The 20,695-nt window shown below is 45.1% G+C and overlaps 1 protein-coding gene across 5 annotated transcripts in view; it reads right to left on the bottom strand.

Annotated features, from left to right (window-relative positions):
- The window catches only part of ATP2B2 (ATPase plasma membrane Ca2+ transporting 2), a 330,440-nt gene that overhangs the window by 170,985 nt on the left and 138,760 nt on the right, over positions 1-20,695 (bottom strand). The window contains exon 1 of one of the 5 annotated variants that reach the window (XM_032458951.1): positions 2,334-2,535. The exons of the other annotated variants lie outside the window; for them this stretch is intronic. The gene's annotated coding sequence lies outside the window, so the exon portion shown is untranslated. Of the gene's footprint in view, positions 1-2,333; positions 2,536-20,695 lie in introns of those variants that run through there. 5 annotated transcript variants of the gene reach the window in all.

Consider the following 20,695-nt stretch of genomic DNA (forward strand, 5'->3'; position numbering starts at 1 on the left):
CACTGAACCCCGAACTGGATCAGGCCTTTGCCGGACTCACATTGATGCTGTCCATTTGGCTGGAATTTGCAGCTGACAATGCACTTTCCAAGACATTACCTCACAGATCCTCACAGCAGCCCTGGGATGGGTGTCCTGAACCTTCTTTTACAGATGCGGAAGCTGGAGGCTCAGGAAGGTAACAGGGCTTGCTCAAGGTCAGGACCTCACCTGGGGGTGACCTTGGATAAGTCATATTTCCTCCCAGAGTCTCAGGTTCTTCATCTGCAAAGTTGATGATGGTGTTGGCTTCCCAGGGTTGCTCTGAGGGTTAAGGAAGAGAAGGTAGGAGGAAAGGTCTAACACAGATGCTGCCCCAAGAGAGGCAATCCACAGCTGGTAGGTGCATTTCACCCTCCAGACAAAGCCAAGATCGCAGACACAGAGACGGTCAAGGTGAAGAAAGGGCAAGAGTGACAGCTTCTCAAGCCACCACCTGAGCAGATGGGCAGGTGGGCTGCAGCTGACAATGACAACCTGGTTGTTTTTCTTGCTTAATCCTCTATGCGTCTTACCTACTTCCATCCTCATAACAAGCTGCAGGAGGTTAGTACAGTGCTTATCTCCATTTCACAGATGAGGAAACAGAGGTGCAGACGGTAAGTAGGAACCAAAGAGCAATCTTTCCATAGAAAAGAAAAAACTACTCGAGTTCAGGGTATGACAGGCCTGTAAATTAACCCTCCTGTAGAAAAAAAACATACCCCTTCAAGACTTCTGTCCAGGACATGCTTCCCCCTTGTCCTCAACGCACTTAGCTCTCACTTAGGGATTTTCTTTAACATAGAGATTACTGCTAGCTCCTTCTCAAAGCCTGAGGGTAAAGCACTCCTTGGAATCCTGGCCTCCCACCAGCTGGGCCAGGGCCAGGAGTGAAGCTGGGGCTCCCAACATCCCTAACCTTTGCTATGGCTTTAGAAGTGGGGGAAACTCTGATTCATACAATCTGCCCCCAGACGCATGGCGCAGATGGTGCCTGGTTAGCAAACATCGTATTTCACATATGCTCCTGGAAGACCCCAGGCCCAGGGGAAAACCACCCCCTCTTAAGTCTGCTTCCCTCACCAGCTGCAAAGCCTGGTTGATCACCCGGTGACCCCGTGTCCCTCGCAGCCAGGAGAGGGGACCCAGGAGCCAGCTTGTTGCCTCTACCAAGTAGTCAGACACACTGGTTTAAGCCTTTCTCTCTGTGCCTCAGTTTCCTTTTCTCTCAAATGCATGAAAAAAATAAAAGAAAGCAAACTGGCAGGGCTAGACCGGCATGGAAGTCTCAAACCAACGGCTTGGGAGAGCAGCCAGCTTAAAATAAATGTGTTTGTTTTGCTCAGAGCTTAAAATAAAATTGAACTAAGTGCCAATGTTTAAAAATTGGGGAACTGTGCGTAAGAATTCAAATTTCTGGCTTCTCTTAAAATATGGGAAGGGCTGCTCTCCCCGGGTTGACTGGGTGAGGCCACAGAGACTTGCAGCTGATCAGCAGGGCATTCCTATCCCTGACTGGCTTCATCAAGGGCAGTTTCTTGCCTGGATTCAGGAGGGAAGAGAATTTACAACGCCTGGGCCTCCATCTCTCCGGAGAGTCAGGGCCCCTCCAGAGAAGGGAGTGGGCTTCTGGTGTAAAACCTCTCCCAGTTATTTAACAAATACTCATTACATGCCCGGGGTGGTTTTAAACACCAGGTATGGTCCTGAGGGCTACACACATACCAATCCACTACTTAACGCTCATCACAGCCCCCTGAGGCGACTGCCACAGCTATCACACCCGTTTCACAGATGCGGACAGCAGAGCACACAGGGGTGAGCTCACTTGCCCGAGGCCACATGGCTAGCAGGTGGTGGCCTTGGGGTCTCACTCCTGGCAACCGGCTCCCGAGTCTGCGCTCTGACCACTGTGTGAAGCTACCAACCCCTGTTCTGGGTCAGTGGCTGGTCCTGTGGTTTCGTCCTGGTCTCCGTGTCGCGGTATGAAAACGAAATCCTCAACCCTCCCCCAGTGCTCCTTCTCTCTTTTATATTTATTACTTCCCTCTCTTGTATGTCAGTCATCTCCTTTAATCCTCTTAACACTCCTGTAAGGTACAGGTTCCACTGTTATCTCCACTTTAAGAACAGGCAATTGAGGCGCAGAGGGGTTAAGTGACTTGTCACGTGGCCGGGAGCAGCAGGGCCAGGCTTAGACCTGGGCCATCTGGCTGCAGAGTCTGCCCTCTTGACAGCCTTTATTTCCCCCACCCTCTCCCGACCGCCCACCCTGGCCATTCATTCCTTCCCTCCTTCATTTCTTCACTCACCCATCCATCCAACACTCAACTCAGACCCCGTGCTGGCCATGGAGACACCTATGAGGTGCGTGGAGGCTGGCTGGGGTGGAAAGGTGACATCCTGCTCCCACAACAGGAACTGTCCATGACCACTCCCTCTGGGGCTGAGGCCAGTGGGAGAACTGGTTTCCAACTGACAGCCTTGAGCTCAGGAGGAAGCAGTGGAGGGAAGCTGGTGGCACCTGGCAGCTTTCTGCAGGGCCGGTCCTCAGCCAGGCACTCAAATCCAGGGAGACCCTGGCAGACTTGAATCCCCACCCTCAACCCCATCCTTTATAGCTGGAGCACTGACCAGACTTTCGGTCCTGGCTCTGCCACTGACCTACTGGGGGGCCCTGGACAAGGGGCTTCTCCTTTCAGGGGGGCCCCGGTTTCCCAATCTGTAAAATGAGGGCATCGGGCCGCTGGAGGTCAAAGGCCAGAAACAGCCTGTGGACATATTTTGCTTAAATATCTCAAGAGTGCTTTTTCTTAAAAATAAACTTTTTGTTTTAGAACAGTTTTAGTTTTATATAAAAAAAATTGCTGAGAATAGTACAGAGAATCCCACCTACTCCACATCCAGTTTCCCTTAACTTACGTGAGGCTTAATTAACAGCTTTCATGAGGACGGTGCACTTTTCACAACTAATGAATCAATACTGGTACGCTAATATTAACAAAAGTCCATACTTGGCTCACATTTCTTGAGTTTTCACCTCAAGTCCTTTTTCCGTTCTAGGATCCCATCCAGGACCCCACACTGTATTTAGTCATCATGTTTCCTTGGGTGTCTCTTGGCTGTGATAGTTTTGCAGAATTTTTTTTAAAAAACTTAAATTTGTATGCTTCAGAAGGAATGTTTGGGGTACTAGAAATATCCTACACCTATTTTAATCTGGGTGGTGTAAATATATGTAAAAATCATCAGATGGTACATTTAGGATTATTGCTGTTTGTCCACTTTAATGTATGTATACCATTCCTCAATTAAAAAAAAAAAACAATTGAATGACTCTTCAATTTACCGCAGTCCCCAGCACTCCCTACCATCCCACCCAGAGTCTATCCTTCTTTAGTTCATCTGCTTGGCATCACCACAGGGTGTATAAATAAGCCTCTTCTGTTTACTCATCTGCAAAATAGGTATAATGATATTTTCCACCTGATAAAGCTGTAATCAGTTTTAGATTTATATTTTAGAAATTCTATATAAAAATTCTATATTTTAGAAATAACATATATAAAGTTCTTAGCACAGTGCCTGGCGCATAATTATTATTGCTCATGTAATATTTATATTATTAAAACAAGTACATTACTCTCCTTTCTCTTTAAAGCAAATTCTGTCCTTCCCCTTCTCTCTCTCCTCAGCCTCCTCTTGTGTCCCTGTCCCTCCCTGCCAGGGCAGGCCTGAACTCTGATGGCCAGAAGGTGGAAGAGACAGGGACAAGTCTGCAGAAGTGGCCCATATCTGCTAAGGAACCAGGAGACCCCTGAGGATGACCCTAGACCTGTCCCCAACATTCAAGGAAACTTTGCTGGAAGTTGGGGTCCCAATTCTTCCCTTCCTAAGAAGCCTCTTGGGAACAAGGAGTTTTGCAGTCCCCAGACATCTGCATCCTGCCCCCACCCCCCAGGTCCCCCTGGCCATGGACCCTTGGGGACGGTGGGGAAGCTGCAGGCTTTTGGAGGGGTACTGTGGAAATCATGGGGAGAAGGTAACCTCCCCCAGCTCTCAGCTGGCCCAGCCTCTTGAGGAATGTCAGCTTCCCCTGTGTGGTGCCTCCAAATCTGTGCCCAGAAGCAATGGGGCCAGTGGGAGACAGGTTCTCAGATGCTTTGGAGTGAGATGACTTCTTGCAAGGGGAAACCAGGCTCTGGGAAGGATGTGTTGAGGGGCGAGGAAGACTGAGGGCTCATGAGCTGGTGAGGGAGTGGAAAGAACAGGAGCTGGGGGTCAGGAGGTCAGGGCTGGATCCTGTCTTGCTGTCTGACTTGCTGTGTGACTGCTGGCCTGTCCCTTTCCCTCTCTGAGTCTCCCTTTCCTCATAACAACATCAACAACAACAACAGCAAGAACAGTAGAGAGTAAGAGTGGTGATGATGGAGATGATGGTGATGATGTGGTGGTGGTGGTGGTGGTGGCAGGGGCTCCGACATGAGCAAGAGGACAAGCCTTTCTTGTGAGCAGTGTGATTTCATCCTCACAAGCATCCCATGAAGTAGGTCCTATAATTATCTCCACTTCACATATGAAAAAAATGGGGCTTGAGGGTCGAGAGCTTGTCTAAGGCTTCCAGCTGGTAAGTTTGCATCTCTCTAAGGGGCTGCATCTGTCATCTTATTTGGTCCTCACCACAGCCTTTTGAAATAGGGTCATTATCACCACCCTCCATTTTACAGGGTGGGAAACTGAGGCGTAGAGAGATGGAGGTAAATGTGCAAAGTCACCCAGGGGCCTGGCTTTGAACCTGAGTTACTTTACACTCTTGTATGTGTCGCAGGGTGCCCAGAGACCTGAATGAGGCCAGTGACTGTACCCCCGGGGCTCCCCATCTACTTCCAAAGGGCTGGCCTGGCCCTCCAGCCTCCCTCTCAACCCAGGCCTTATGCTGAGTCGTTTTCATCTCATCAACCTCCTGCCCTGGAGACCCAGGTCCCTGAGGGGCCCAGCCAGTCCAGGGCTGTGGGCAGTGCCAGTGAAGCCCCCCATCCACCCATACCTGGGCTGGAGATGGTGGCGAATCCCCCAGGGTCCCCTCTGTGTCCCAGGCCACAGACACAGAGCCCCAGTCTGACCTCTAGGCTTCAGCACCGACAGCCACCGCAGGAGTCTGCGGCCTGTGCCTACACCCTGAGAGGTGGCCACAGTGCCCCATCCAGCTACCAGACCCTGGGACCAACTGGGGGAGGCGAGGGTGGGGAGGGGTGGGGGAGCACGGCTGGCCTCCACAGTGCCTGTGCTTGGGCAAAACAGCGCCTCTGCCAAAGGCAGTGTGGGTGGTGGACACTTCACTATGGCCCTGGCTTCCTCCTGGGCCACTGTTCACTTGAGGCTTCTGATCCTATCTGCAGTGCCCTGGCTCCAGTCCTGGTTACCTGGAAGTCCTCTTGTCCTGAGGACTCCCTGTACAACTGGCTGGTGTAGAGTGGCCCTGGGAATGTGAGGAAGGGGCGGCCACCACGTGTGCATTTGGCCAGACCCAGGCGCAGAGGCTTCCAACGAAGCGGGCCACATGAGTGTGAGCGATGGGGAGAGGCCAGGCCGGGGGCGGGGTGGGGTGGATCTCTCCTCCTCCAGGAAGCCTCTCTAGACTGAAGGGGAAAAAGGTGACAGAGTCCCCCACTCATCCTGCCTCGTGGCCCCATGACACTCCTTGCTTGTTCCCTTATAATGTGCCCGATTCCCTTCTGTCCATTTACAGAGAACAGGAAGGAAATATGGATATTTCCTGTCGAGCAGAGCAACAGTCTTTCAAAACATCTCTGGAGAAGGAGCCCTTCCACACGAATGGTTTCCCAGCTCCTGTAATCTTCCCCTCTGCATGCCTACGTTTGTTTTATTTTAAACATTTCAGGTGTAAGGAACTCGCTCTTGACTGTTTTTTTCCCCGCTTTTAAGTGAATTGATATTTTGCTAATCACAACGGCTCCTATTTGATAAACAGCAGAACATCTATGTCACAAACATATTATTAATCAGCCCAGCGACTTGTGTCACTTCCCAGCCTTTCCTCTTTAAAATACAGTTGAAGCCACACAGGTACCAGATGAATACTTTCCTGTTGAACAAAGCAGGTTTGGGGACCACGGCGCTGGCAGTCCCCACGGTGTGGCTCCTTGGTGGTGACGTGCGTGTGTTTCCCTCTGCTGTCCCTCCACTGAGTAGCCCCAGGCAGCTGCATGGGTCAGGTCTGTGCATCTTATCTTCCTGACTGTTTTGTCTCTTGGCTTCAGTGCTGCACCCTCTTCCAGCAGCAGACTCCCTCCCTGCAACCTTGTAACTTACCCCACCCTGCGGCCTCCTTGTACTTTATTTACTCAACATGTGCACCTACTGTGTGTCCGGGACTAGGGATACAGAGATAGGAAGACTTAGACTTTGCTCAGGGATAAGAAGATTAGAATCTGCAGAGAGGATTCTGAAGACTCTGATGTTGATCCCTGTGCTCAGAGAGGTTCAATCACTTCCTTTGGGTCACACAGCAAGGAGGAAATAGGGCATGAAAGTCAGACCTATTTGAGTCTAAGGCCCAGTCAAGCTCCTTCCACTGCCCCACTCCTGGGAAGTTTAGTGTCTAGTGGGAGAGGTGAAATGAACACCGAAATAAAACACAACATGATACCTTCTACAACAGAGGCATATCTGAAGAGCTGCAGGGACTAAGCAGGTGAATGATTAATTGTCACAGGGGTGGAAGTTCTGTTGGGGACGGTTCCAGGGTAGGTGAAACTTTAGCGGGGTCTTCCATTCTCAAGCTTAAGAAATCAGATAACTCATGTGGTTAACACTGTGTCTAAAGTAAGAGTCACAATGCCCTGAGTGAGGAACCCTGGGGTTATTTATGCATAAAGTGCCCGAGCATGAGGTACATGAACTGGATGCCATCTCTGCTCTTTGCCACGCAATAGGTAGTGAGGTCCCCGTCCCTGGAGGTAACCATCAAGATATTAAAAAGTTACCAGTAGTAGGGGGGGTATAGCTCAGTGGTAGAGCACGTGCTTAGCATCCACAAGGTCCTGGGTCCAATCCCCGGTACCTCCATTAAGAAAATAAATTAATTAATTAATATTAAAAAAAAAAAAAGCAGTTACAGTCAGGGCTGATGAAGCGCTTGGTTCCAAACCCACTCTGTCTTCACTGAAGAGAATGGCTGAGAGACCTAGGCTGGGGTTTGTTAAGGCCAAGCGTTCATGGAAGAATCATCCAGAAGCTAAGGAGTCAGTGATTTTTGAGGATTTTGTTATTCTAGAAAATGATATAAAATATTCCTTGCGTTTACTTGAGAAATGTCGTGAATGAACTTGGAGCCCATTCAGAAGCAGCTTCAAACAATTATGATGGTGTGTTTGTGTCCCCTCAGGAGGGAAGTTGGAGTCCTAACTCCCACGACCTGAGGATGTGACCTTATTTGGACACAGGGTCTTGCCAGAGGCAAGCAAGTTAAGATAAGATTATTCGGGGGAGCTCAGATGCAATAGGACTGGTGTCCTCACAAAAGGGGAAATTTGGACACAGAGACCGATGAGCACAGAGGGAAGGTGATGTGAAGGCGGGGACAGGATAACGCACCCACAAGCTAAGAATCACCAAAGACGGCCTCCAAACCACCAGACGCTGCAGGAGAGGCAGCGAACAGTCACCCTCACGGCCCTCAGAAGGAACCGACCCTGCCGACACCTTGACGCTGCACTTCCAGCCTCTAGACCTGAGACACTTAATGTCTGTTAATTTAAGCCACCCGGCTCGTGGTGCTTTGTCACAGCAGCACCAGCAAACTAACCCAGATGGCAAACTGTCAGTTCCCTGTGTTGGTACGTTTGAGAGAAACGGATGTAGTTCCAGTGGAAAGGGGTCTGGGGTCCTCACATGTGAGGCGCTGGGCTCACCAGGAGCACAGAGACCCACTGAGCAGCTGTGACACCCCAGGCCTCGAGATGTCCTCTCCCATTTAATCCTTCCAACATCCTCAGAAGGGAGGGTTTCTCACTCCCATTTTAAATAATATAAAACTGAGGTGGCAGAGCACTTAAATGGCTTGACAAAGATTGCACCTGGACCAGGACCTGAAACCAGCAGAAGAGCCAGGCAGCCAGGTGGTGTCCGCTGCGCTGCCCGCCTCCCCAGACAGAAAAGGGGTTTGGGGTGCATTGACCCAGCCTCTCTGCTCCATCCCCTGTATTTGAGACTCTGGGGCCATGTGGCCAAGGGGTGGGCCTACGTTTTTCTCTGTTCTCTCACTGAGGAAAACAGGGTGGAAAGAAAAGATGAGGTGTTTATGAACCTGCAAATACTTTAAAAGCCCTCATGTGTGTGTTTTCACCTCTCACAAAGCACTTTCGCATGCATGGCCCCCCACCTCTGCCCACCACCCCAGCACGGCCCTTCCACTGGGAATTACTGTCCACCTTTGATGGAAAAATGAGTTGCTTTGTAACCTGGTGTTAGTCATGACAGCCTGATACATTGCTCTGATGTGGAAATTCTGCCAGTCTGATTTATACATAAAGAAGGATGCCTGTTGTTTTTACTTAAAAGAGGTTTCCACTGGGAATGTTTCGGGTGTTTTTACTGCTAGACTTGGAATAAACATTTCTCATGGATGTCCTCTGACTTGATGACTCTCTCTCGGTCCTCTTCTCTCCGGATGCCGGCAGAGAGGGTGGTGGGACTGCTCCATTCTGCTGTCAAGGAGCTGATTTCTCTGCTGCCTTGGCTCACTTTGGCAGCTGTGGGCGGGTCAGGCTCCAGGAGGCCCTTCTGCTTTGGCCACTGAGGAGCCAGAAGGCTCCGGGGAAACAGTCCAGCCCTTTGTGGTCTCCCAAGGCTCCTGGAGGGCCTGCCCCGCCCACAAGCCCAGGCCTCGGGCCCAGCCCAAGCCTGGCCCCAGACTTGGAGATGCAGATAGAGCCCAGCTGGACTGCAGGTTCTCCGCTTCCCTCAATTTCCACTGCATTTTGCTAAAAACCTGGGCTCTGGAGCCAGAACTCTCGGGTTCAAATCCCAGCTAGGGTAAACTCTTGTGCTTCAGTTTCTTCTTCTGTAAAATGAGGATAATGGCTGTGCCTGCCTCACAGACTGTTGTGAAGACTACATGATCAGTATCTCTAAAAGAACTTAGAACGGGGCCTGGCATGCAGCCAGCACTGTGTTCAGGGACTGCTATTGTTACTGCTGCCACTGTTACTGTTACTAATTCATTCAGCCAATGTGGATCGAGGGCCACACGTGTGGAGTCAGACGGACTCAGTTTAAACCTCAGCTTTGCTGAGTGACCCTGGGCATTTCACTTAACCACTCTGTGCCTTGGTTCCCTCTTCTGTGAAATGGAGGTAATGAAAGGACATATTTCACAGGCTGGTGGTGAGGATAAGGGGCTCAGCCCAATGCCTGGCTCATAGCAAGTGTTTAGTAAATCCTAGATACTATTATCATCAATATCAGAGTGACTGTGATTCTGGCCAGGTCAGGCCAGGTCCTCCACAGCTGTCCTGGGAGGAACTCACCATCACCTTGGACGGATCCACTAGCATTTGGGGCCTGGGCAGCCCCTCTTGTGCCTTCCTTGGATTCTCCCTGCCCACTCCCAGGACTCCAGGCCTTCCCGGCATGCCTGCCACCCGCTAGTCCTCATCCAGCTGCAGACGGACATTTTCCAAATATTCATCAGATTGCTAGAATCCTCCGACAGCTTTGGCACCGCATGTAGACTGCAATTCAAGCTTCTCATAGGGGGCCTCTAGACCTGGCCCCCGGGGGCGTATCCCTCTGCCTGCACAGCCTATGTGGGGCCCTCGCTCACCCCTCCCCAGCCAACCGCCCTCCTTACTCTTCCTCAGTCCCACCCAGGCCACTTGCTCTTGGCCCCCACCTCCATCTGCCTGGACTGCCTCCCCTACTCCCCCGGACCTCTGCATAGATAGCTGCTCCTACCATTGGGACCTCTGGTCAGAAGCCCCCTCCTAAGTGACTGCCCGCCCCTCCCCACCCTGCTGCCCTGTTTTGTCCTCTTCACAGTGCCTGTCATGCCCTGAAGCCATCTTCTTTATTTGGTCAACTGTATGGGGATCGGGGCTCATTTATTTCATTCTTGAGAGCACCCCAAGGGTGAATCAAAGTGTCACAGAGACTGTACACAGCGGATGCTCAATAAGCACTCCTAAACAAATAGACAGGTAGCCAAACCCTGGTTCCAAGCATCCTTTAGGGAAGAGCTAATGCATCTTTGTTATTACATAATGAAAGAGACTGAACCCCAACAATGAAAATTCCACGATGTATTTGCCAACCATGGGCCTAGGAAGCCTTTCAACTCATCTCTGGAGGAGGAGAGGGGAGGTGTCACATTCTTTTCCCCCAGATGACTCCTAAGATGGCTCTCCTCAACTGCCTTCCCCACCCATGCCTGTCAAAAGCTGCTGGGTTTAAACACTCATGTTTCTGTTTCGAATTATCGATTGTTTAATATTCAAGAGATGGCATTAAATAAATATGTGCATCATTATGTAATGTGTTTGGAAACAATCTGGTTAGTCCCAAAGTGCTTGGGCAAGAAACAAAACTTAAGCAAAGCAAAGAGATCTGGGTGATGTCTGAGGGCTGAGGACAGAGGCACGTGGCCAGTCTGCCTGCCTGTTGGCCTGCTCCCTCCCCAAGTTGGGTCTGGCGTTGTTCATCTTCCTCACTACCTGCCTGTAGGGCGGGGTGATAGGAAGTGAGCTCAGAATCCCCAAGTTGCACCCTGGCTCTCCCAGCTCCTGGCTGGGAAGTTACTTATCCCTGGGTCTCAGTGTTCTCCTCTGTGAAAGGGCTGATAACATCTTTTGGGAAGATCAAATGAGATCCTGACTCTGAGCTTCGGCTCAGAGGCTGTTCTTTCCGAAGGTAAGTTGGGTCTGATGCTGAAAGATGAGCAGTGTAAGTTCTGGTCCCTGACAGGGGTGGGCTTGGGGGAGCAGGCATGGACTTTGAGGTGCGTGGATATATAATGCAAGATGGTTCAGGAAAGGCAATAACAGAGATCCAAAGAAGGGGCTTTGGGAGAACAGAGGAAGATGCGGTAATCCCAGCTGGGAGCCAGAGAAATCTCACAGAGCTGCCATATGGGCTGGCTGTGGAAGGCTGAGTGGCATTTTGATCCCAGAGAGAGGGCTGCCCCATTTAACTAACATGCAGTAGGCAACAAGGTGTCTGTTCATTCAACCAGCACTTACTGAGCACCTACTACGTTCCAGCTACTCCAGCTACTCTGCTAAGTACTTCACATGGATTATTTTTGCTTGGCCTTGACAAGGGGGAGATGCTGCTGCTGCCCCATTTTACAGATGAGGGAACTGAGACTCAGTTCAATGTGCAGTGATGCCATCTTCTCTCTCCACTTTCCAGCCACATTCCCTATTCAAATGCAAAGAGATGTGGGGACATTTCCCCAAACCTATGCAACGGTGCACAAATAATTCACACATCCTCTCCAGGGTGGCTTCTGTCAAACACTGCTTTCCTGCTCAGCAGACCCTCCATCAGCACCCCCTGCAACAGTACTCTCTTCCTAGATCTACCCCACCTCCAGCTCCGGCAAGATCCCAGTGTCCAACTCATCCCTCCACATCTCCTGGTTAAATGAAAGGCGTCTGGGTTTGGAAAATGGGGCCCATGTCTTGCTAGCTCTGGGGACTGGGTGATGAGGTTCAGCTCTGGAAAATGGGAGATGGTATTGGTTAGGGGTGGGGGACCCCATGGGGACTCAAGTCAGGGAAGAGCAGGAAGGAACAGTGGTGTGGAGTGCCCCCTATGTGCTGGCACTGGACTAGAGTCAAGGTTGGATGGAGGTGGAGGTGGAGGTGGGAGAGAAGCAGGTGTGCCTGGCTGCATGGGGGCCCTTTCCCCGCTTTCTCCATCAAGATTTGCCTGGGTGGGCTTCCCCTCCCCAGCCCCGTCTCAGGGGAGCTAGTCTGCTCTCTGGCCGGTTGTCAGAGTGGGACTTCCCTGTCCTCTGTCTGCTGGCTGGTGTGGCCTGCAAGGGCAGAGGGGTGAGGCAGAATGCTCACAGGCATGTGCTCTGGAGAGAACTGTTTTCTAGAGTGGCTTTACCATTCTACATTTCCACTTGTAACATATCTAGTTTCTCTGCATCTTTGTCAGCATTTGTTGTTGCCATTTTTTATTTTAGCCATTCTGACAGGTATGTAGTAAAATCTCACTGTGGTTTTAATCTGCCTGTCTTTAATGGCTAATGATGTTGAACATCTTTTCGTGTGCTTATTTGCCATCTGAATAGCCTCTGAAAATCTCTTCATGACTTTGTCCACTTTCTAATTGGATTGTTTGATTTGCTTTTTATGGTTGAGTTTTGAGACTTTTTTATACATATTAGATACAAGTACTTTGTCCGATTTTTGTGGTTTGCAAATATTTTCTCTCAGTCTATATAGCTTGTCTTCATCATTTTATCAGAGTTGGTTTTTTTGTTTTTGTTTTCCTTTTTTGGATGATCAATGAGCTTTTAGTTTTGGTGAAATTCAATTTACCATTTTTTTTTCCTGCATGGATCACACTTTGGTGTCAAATTTAAGAACTCTTTGCCTTGCCCTAGATCCTGGGGATTTTCCTCTTGTATTTTTTTTTCTATAAAAGTTTCATAATTTTACATTTCATATTTAAAACCATGGTCCATTTTTAGCTAATTTTTGTATAAGGTGTGAGACTTGGGTAGAATTTTTTTTTTTCATTCGTTTGCTTTCTCCCTGTGGTTGTCCGATTGCTCCAGCACCATTTACTAAAAAGGTTATTATCTTTCCTTCATTGAACTGATTTTGTATCTTTGTCAAAAATCATTTGGGCTTATTTGTGTGGGTCTATTTCTGGATCCATTATTCCACCCCATTGATCTATATGTCTTCTCTCTGTTGATACCATAAAGTCTTAATTTCCATATAATACATCTTGAAATCAGGTAGATTGACTCTTCTTACTTTATTCTTCTTTTTCAAGACTCAGCTATTCTAGCTCTTTTGCTGTTCCATATAAATGTTAGAATAATCTTTTCTACATCTACAAAAATTTTGCTGGGATCATGGTAGGAGCTGAAGAGAATTGACGTCTTTACTATGTTGAATCTTCCAATCCATGAACATATACATTGCTTCACTTATTTAGATCTTCCTTGATTTCCTTCATCAGTTTTTTTTGTAGTTTTCATCATACAAATTTGTACATGTTTTGTTAAATTTATACCTAAGTATTTCATTTTTTGAGTGATTGTAAGTGGCATTGTATTTTCAATTATGGTGCCCACATGTTCATTGCTAGTCTACAGAAATACAACAGATATTTGTGTGTTTATCTTGTATCTTATGACCTCCCCCCAAATCACTTATTAGTTCTAGGAGGTTTTTTCTTTTTCTTTGATAGAGTCTTTGGGATCTTTTTATGTAGACAATGAAGCTATCTGCAAATAAGGACAGTTTTATTTCTTCCTTTCCAATCTGTATTCCTTTTTTTTCCCTTGTCTTATTGCATTGGCTAGAACTTCCAGCACTATTTGAATATAAGTAGTGGGAGCCAACATCCTTGCCTTATTTCCAGTTTTAGGAGAAACATTCAATCTTTAATCATCAAGTAAAATATTAGATGTAGTTTTTGTAGATGTTCTTTATGAAGTTGAGTGACTTCCCCCCTTCATTCCTATGTTTCTGACCATTATACCATGAATGTGAATTGAATTTTATCAAATGCTTCTCCTGCATTAATGGATACATTATGTGATTTTTTTCTTTAGGCTACTAACATGGTGGATTATATTAATTGATTTTTAAATGTTGAACCAATCTTGCAATCCCAGGATAACCCCTAATTGGTCATGTTGCATAATTGCTTTTATACACTGGTGAACTTTATTTGTTAATGATTCACTAAAGATTTTCACATCTATATTGATGACAGATATTGATCTGTAGATTTTTTTTTTGTACTGTCTTTCTCTGGTTTTGATATCAGGGTCATTCTAGCTTCATTAAATGAATTGGAAATTGTTCCCTCCTCTTCCATTTACTGGAAGACATCATGTAGAATTGGTATTAATTTTTTAAGCATTTGCTAAAATTCTCCAGTGAAACTGTCTGGTTTGGGAATATCGTTTTAGGGAATTTAAAATTCAAAATTCAAATTCTTCAATAATTATAGTGCTGTTCAAATTACCTATTTTATGTTGGGTGAATGGTAGTAGTTTGCATTTTTTAAATGAATTTGTCCATTTCATTTAGGTTGTCAAATTTATGTGTGCAGAGTTATTCATAGAATTCCCTTACCATCCAACTGTATATTTGCACCGTCTACAGTGACATCCCATTTCATTTCTAATTTTGGTAATTGTCTCTCTTTTTCTCTCTCCCTGTTAGTCTTGCTAAAGTTTTGTCGATGTTGATATTTTCAAAGCCTTTCTCCTAAAACTAGGAATAAGGCAAGGATGTTGGCACTTTATTTCATTGATTTTTCTCTATTCATTTTCTGTTTTCAATTTTATTGATTTCTGCTAGTATCTTTATTATTTCCATCCCCCTGCTTGATTTGGGTTTATTTGACTTTTTCTTTTCTAGTTCATCAAGATGAGAGCTTAGATTATTGATTTGAGGCTTTTCTCTTTGCTAATTATGCATTTAGTACTATAAATTTCCCTCTCAACAGTGCTTTAGGTATGTCACATTTTGATATGTCATATTTTTATTTTAATTCAGTATATTTTTAAAAAATTTCCATTTAGACTTTATCATTGACTCATGGATTATTTTGATGTGTATTATTTGGTTTCCAAGTGGTTAGAGATTTTTCTGTTATCTTTCTGTTAATGATTCCTTGTTTGATTTTATTGTAGTTGGAGACCACATTCTGTATGATTTAAATTCCAATTTTGCTGAGGTTTCTTTTTTTAAAAAAATTTGTCGTTGTTGTTGTCAGGGGGAAGTAATTAGGTTTGTTTATTTATTTATTTATTTATTTATTTAAAAAATTATTTATTTATTTATTTATTTATTTATTTATTTATTTATTATTTATTTATTTATTTATTAATGGAGGTCCTGGGGAATGAGCCCAGGGCCTTGTGCATGCTGGGCATGCACTCTACCACTGATCTAAACCTTCCCCCTGCTGAGGTTTCTTTTATGTCCCAAGATATGGTCTATCATGGTGTATGTTCTGTGGACACTTCAAAAGAATATATATTTTGCTACTCTTCTATAAGTTTGATATGATCCTGTTGGTTGATGGTGTTGTTGAGTTCTTCTGTATCCTTGCTCTGATATTCTGTCTAATTGCTCTACCAATTACTGCAAAAGGGATGTTAAAGTCTCCAAGTGCAATTGTGGTCAGTTCCTCCTTCACATATTTTACAGCTCTGTTGTTTGGTGCATATACAGTTAGGATAGCTATGCCTTCTGGGTGGACTGACCCTTTTGTTGTTATATAATATTCCTCTCTAACTCTGGTAATTTTCTTTGCTCTTAAGTCTATTTTATCTAATACTAATATAGCTACTCCTATTTTCTTTTGATTAACATTGGTATAATACATATTTTTTTTATCTTTTTACTTTTAGCCTGCCTGTATCATTATATTTGAAGTGAGTTTCTTGTAAACAACATATAGACAGGTCATGTTTTTCAAACCATTCTGTCAATATTTGTGTTTTAATTGGTGTATTTAAACCATTTACATTTAATGTAATTATTGATCTGTTAAAGTTTGTCTAATTTTAATTTTTGTGTGCTATTTGTTCTTTCTACATATGCTTAAAACCATATCAGAAAGTCTTACAATTTTTGCTTCAGTCATCAAATATAATTTAGAAAACTCAAGAAGAGAAAGCCTATTGTATGTACCCATATTTTTGCTTACTATATTCTTTTTCCCTTCCTAATGTTCCGAGATTCATTTTTATTGTTTCCTTTATGTTTGGAAACCTTCTTTTAGGGTAGGTATTCTGGCAACAAATTCTCTCAGTTCTCCTTCAATTGAGAATGCTTGACGTCCCCTTCATTCTTGAAGGATATTTTTGCTGGATATAAGATTCTGAGTTGACAGTTCTTTTCTTTCAGCATTTGAAAAATGTTGTGCCACTTTCCTTCTGGCCTCCATGGTTCCTGATGAAGAATCCATTGTCATGTGAATTATTTCCCCCTTATAGACAAGGTATTGTTTCTCTCTCACTGCTTTCAAACTTTTTGTTTCGTTTTTAGTTTTCAGAAGTATATTTTGTATCTTGGTGTGGATTTTGTTGGGTTTATCATTTTGGAGTTTTGCTCAGCTTCATGAATCTGTAGGTTTATGTTATTTGCTAAATTTGGGAAGTTTTCAGCCATTATTTCTTCCAGTACTTTTTCAGTTCCACTCTCTTTCTCATCTCCTTCCAGGGGTCCAATGACATAAACATTAAATCTTTTGTTATGGTACCACAGGTCCCTAAGGCTGTGTTTATTTATTTATCTTGAGTCTATTTTCTCTTGATTATTCAGATTGGGTAATTTCTATTGTCCTATATTCCAGTTCAGTGATTATTTCCTCTGTCCCCTCCAGTCTGCAGTTAAGCACATTCACTGAGTTTTTCTTTTAAATGTCAGTTACCATATTTTTCAGTTCTAAAATTTCCATTTGGTTCTTCTCTATGCTTACATTTCTTTGCTGACACACTCTATTTTTTTGTTTGTTTGTTTCAAGTGTGTTCATAGCTGTTCCTTGGGGCATTTTTATGATGGTTGCTTTAAAATCTTTGTCAGATAATTCCAACATCTCTGTCATCTTCATGTTGGCTTCTATTGTTTGTCTTTTTTTCATTCAGTTTGAGACTTTCATAGTTCTTGTTATAGGTGAATTTCAGTTGAAACTTGGGCATTTGGGATATAATGTTATGAGACTCTGGGTCTCATTTAAAGTTTTAAGTTTCAGCTGGCTTCCACTGACACTACTCCAGCAAAGAAAGGGGGGTAGCTGGGAAATCCAGCTCCCCATTAGGCCCCAACTAATACCTCCCTGGCTGGCAGGGGGTAGGAGTATGTTGTTACTGCTCCCAGTGTGGTCTCTCCACAACAAGGACAGCAGGGACTGTGGTGAGGTCTTGTTATCACCTAGTAGGGAATGAAGGTCTTGGATTCCTACTTGGCCTTCTTGGACACCACCCTGGTGGGGGACTGGGGATGTTTCATTATAGTCTGATGAAGGTGGAAGTCTAGTCCCCCTATTGGATGTTTGCTGGTGGGGGTGAAGCCACAGCATTATCTATGGTGTTTGGTTACAGTAGAGCAGTTTTTGCCTAAATGTGTTCTGCTAGGCTATCCCTTGCCTGCGTCTTCAGCTAGAAAGGGTAGGTTTTTTGAGGGGGCTCTTTTCCCTGCCCATTGGCATTTCCTCATCTCTGGCTTCTTCAGCTTCAACTCTTAGATATAAGAGGCCAAAAACAAACCCCAGGAACTCACTACTATGCTGTTTCTTGGGTTACCAGGTCCCCAGAAGCAGGTCTGTCTTCTATCTTTTAGAATTTTCTTGTATTTATTTTACATAGAATATCTAGGATTCTCAGAAGCACCTAGGGACCAGCACCTCTACTCCATCTTCCCAGAAGCAGGAGCCCACCTGAAGCCCTCTTAACAAGTGCTTTCCAGCTCCCTAGAGTTTTCCAGAATCACCTCAATCTTCTTAACACTGCTAATTAAATCAGATTTTCTAAGATACCTGTCATTTCCCATGGGCTTCCAGCTTCTACCTGACCCAGGTGAATGCCTACCTGTCCAGTAAGGGACAAGAGGAACTCTGGGCTTTCAGGAGACCTTTTCATTTCAGAGCTACAGATGTGGTAATGGATCACTTGGAGCAGAGCCCCAAAGGTGCCAATTTATTAAAACTAGAAGTCCATTTGGGAATCTATTTCAGGGTCTCCAAGTCAAAGCTTCTCAGGTCTCTTCAGGGGAGTACGGGGATCTGGGCAGTGCTGCCCATTAAAAATGGCTTAAGCCAGGATGTGAAAGTTCAGGCTGGTTCTTCCTGCCTGGGATGTACATTACCATTTATGAGTGGCTCTCAAGTCTGTGCCTTATTCCTTTCCCTCCCCAGCTCTGAGAGGCAGGAGGCACCCACCACTCATTGTGTGTAAAGTATCTGGCTTCCAGAGGGCAATGACTTATCCACTCATAAGTGGCTGCTTAGTTGCACACTTGTAGAGCCAGAATCACACAAAGGTCTTGTGACTCTGGCACCAAAGTCATTTTTGAGGCCCCAGATCTTCTATTTTTAATCTGTGTCCAATGCCTTTGAGGGTTCCCAAGATACTTCTAGCAGGACTGGGAGGTCAAAACTGTCTTCCTAGTAACACTTAGGTGTCATTTACCATCTTCACTGTGTTGATGTTTGCACTGCTGGTGCAAAAGCAGGAGTGAGTAAAACTACTGATGCTCTCACACGAATCAAGGAGGGAGCACCAAATTGTACTTGTCATCATCGTATTCTTTATCACCGCATGTGGGCAGTAAAAAAATGCCAGTTTCACTTAGGAATGTCCCGGATGAAGCAGTTAAGATGATTAACTTAATTAAATCTGGACACTGGAGAACACAGAATGGGAAGTATATACATGAAGCATGTCTGCTGTACACTCAGGTATGATGCGTGTTGGAGGCCGAGCTCTCGTGTGAGTGATGGAGTTGCGAGCTGAACTGGCCTGTTTTCACCAAACGCCATTTTTACATAAAAGCCCAACTGACAGACACACGATGGTTACTCCGACTTGGGTGTTTGGCAGACATTTTCTCAAAAATGAACAAAGTGAGCCTATCATTTCAATGAAACAACTGACAGTATCGGTTGCCAGTGATATCGTTTGAGCTTTCAAAGCGAAAATGAGAATTTTGGAAAACTCGTGTGTGTCATCATGAGCTTGACAGCTTCCCAATACTTAGAAGTGTTTCTGATGAGGTCATGGTAAGATAACAAACGTAACTTTTTTTTTTGGTATGGTATCAGGAAACATGCAATTGTTTGAAAGATCTGCATAACTCAGTAAGCCAATATTTTCTAAATGACCAATGCAGGATGTTACAAAACCATGCATGGGTAAAAGATTCATCAAAGTGTAAGAAAAAAAAAGGATTATAATGGACAATATGAAAAGTTCATTGACATGGCTTCAGATTCTTCACTGCAACCAATTTTTAAGATGCTATCTGTTCTAGGCTGAACAGTGTCCCTCTCAGAGTTCATATGTTGAAGTCTTAACTTCCCAGTAACTCAGAATGTTACTGAATTTGGAGATAGGGCCTTCAAAGAGGTGATAAGTTAAAATGAGGCCAATCTGATTAGTGTCTTTCTAAGAAGAGGGAATTTGGATGCACAGAGAGACACCAGGGATGTATACACAGAAGAAGGACCCTGTGAGGAAACGGTGAGAAGAAAGCCATCTGCAAGCTAAAGAAAGAGGCCAGTGTGTCTTGATCTTGGACTTCAAGCCACCATAACTATGAGAAAATACAGTCCTGATGTTTAAGCCATTCAGTGTGTGGTATTTTGTTATGGCAGCCCTGTAACCATGCAGGACCCTGCAGGGCCTTCCTGGGGACAGAAACCCCCCTCCCCACTAGGTTCTCCCACCTCTTGTTTGTGAAAAAAAGTTTTAGCCTCATAGGCTTTCCCCAATTTCCAAAGAGCAAATAATCAGAGAAGTGAGAAAATGCAGAAACAAAGGAAAACTGTCACACAAAGACAAAATAATAATTGTTCAGTCATAAAACAAAGTCAAAGACCTTTAGTTCTTCCTCAAGGGCTATACATAGTATCCCGAGCTATATCCTTGAGTTGTTTTGCAGATACTAAAACCCCCTCCAGACAGAAGAAGTTAACTGCATGCTGACTACCAGCACATAGACCCCAGGCCACTTGCAAACAGGAGGTTGATGATGTCACCTCCTGAAACATCACCCTATTACCTCACCACCAACCAATCAGAAGAACGTCCACAAACTGATCAGGTACCTGCCAGCCTTCACCCCTAATGTTGCCTTTAAAAACCCTTCCCTGAAAGCCATTGAGGAGTTTGGGTGATTTGAACGTGAGCTGCCCATTCTTGCTTGTTCCTATGGTGGGTGCCTTACAATAAATGCTGTACATTCCTTCACCACAACCCAGTGTCAACAGATTGGCTTTCCTGCGTGCAGATGAGTGGACCCAAGTTTGGTTCGATAACAGCCCTAGTAAACTAGTACTCTATCGCTTGTTGAGTTTGGGTGTAGTATCAAAGAAGAATATATACAATTGTCTGAAAGGCTGTTAAAATCCTCCTCCCTTTTCCCACAACATATCTCTGTGAGGCTGGAATTTCTTCATATTCAGTAACCAAAACATCATATGGCAACAGATTGAATGCAGAAGCAGATGAGAATCCAGCTGTCTTCAATTAAGCCATTAAAGAGACTTGCAAAAAATATAAAACAACATTACTCTTCTATTTCTTTTGTTTGGGAAAATATAGTTATTTTTCATAAAGTATGTTACCATGATAGGTTTATTATTGTTATTTTAAAAAGAATTAACACACAAGTATCATTAAAATGCCAGTTTTGACTTCAAATATTGTAATTATGGAGAGATAGTA

This window comes from Camelus ferus, chromosome 17, assembly GCF_009834535.1.
Source record: "Camelus ferus isolate YT-003-E chromosome 17, BCGSAC_Cfer_1.0, whole genome shotgun sequence".
NCBI classification, from domain to species: domain Eukaryota; kingdom Metazoa; phylum Chordata; class Mammalia; order Artiodactyla; family Camelidae; genus Camelus; species Camelus ferus.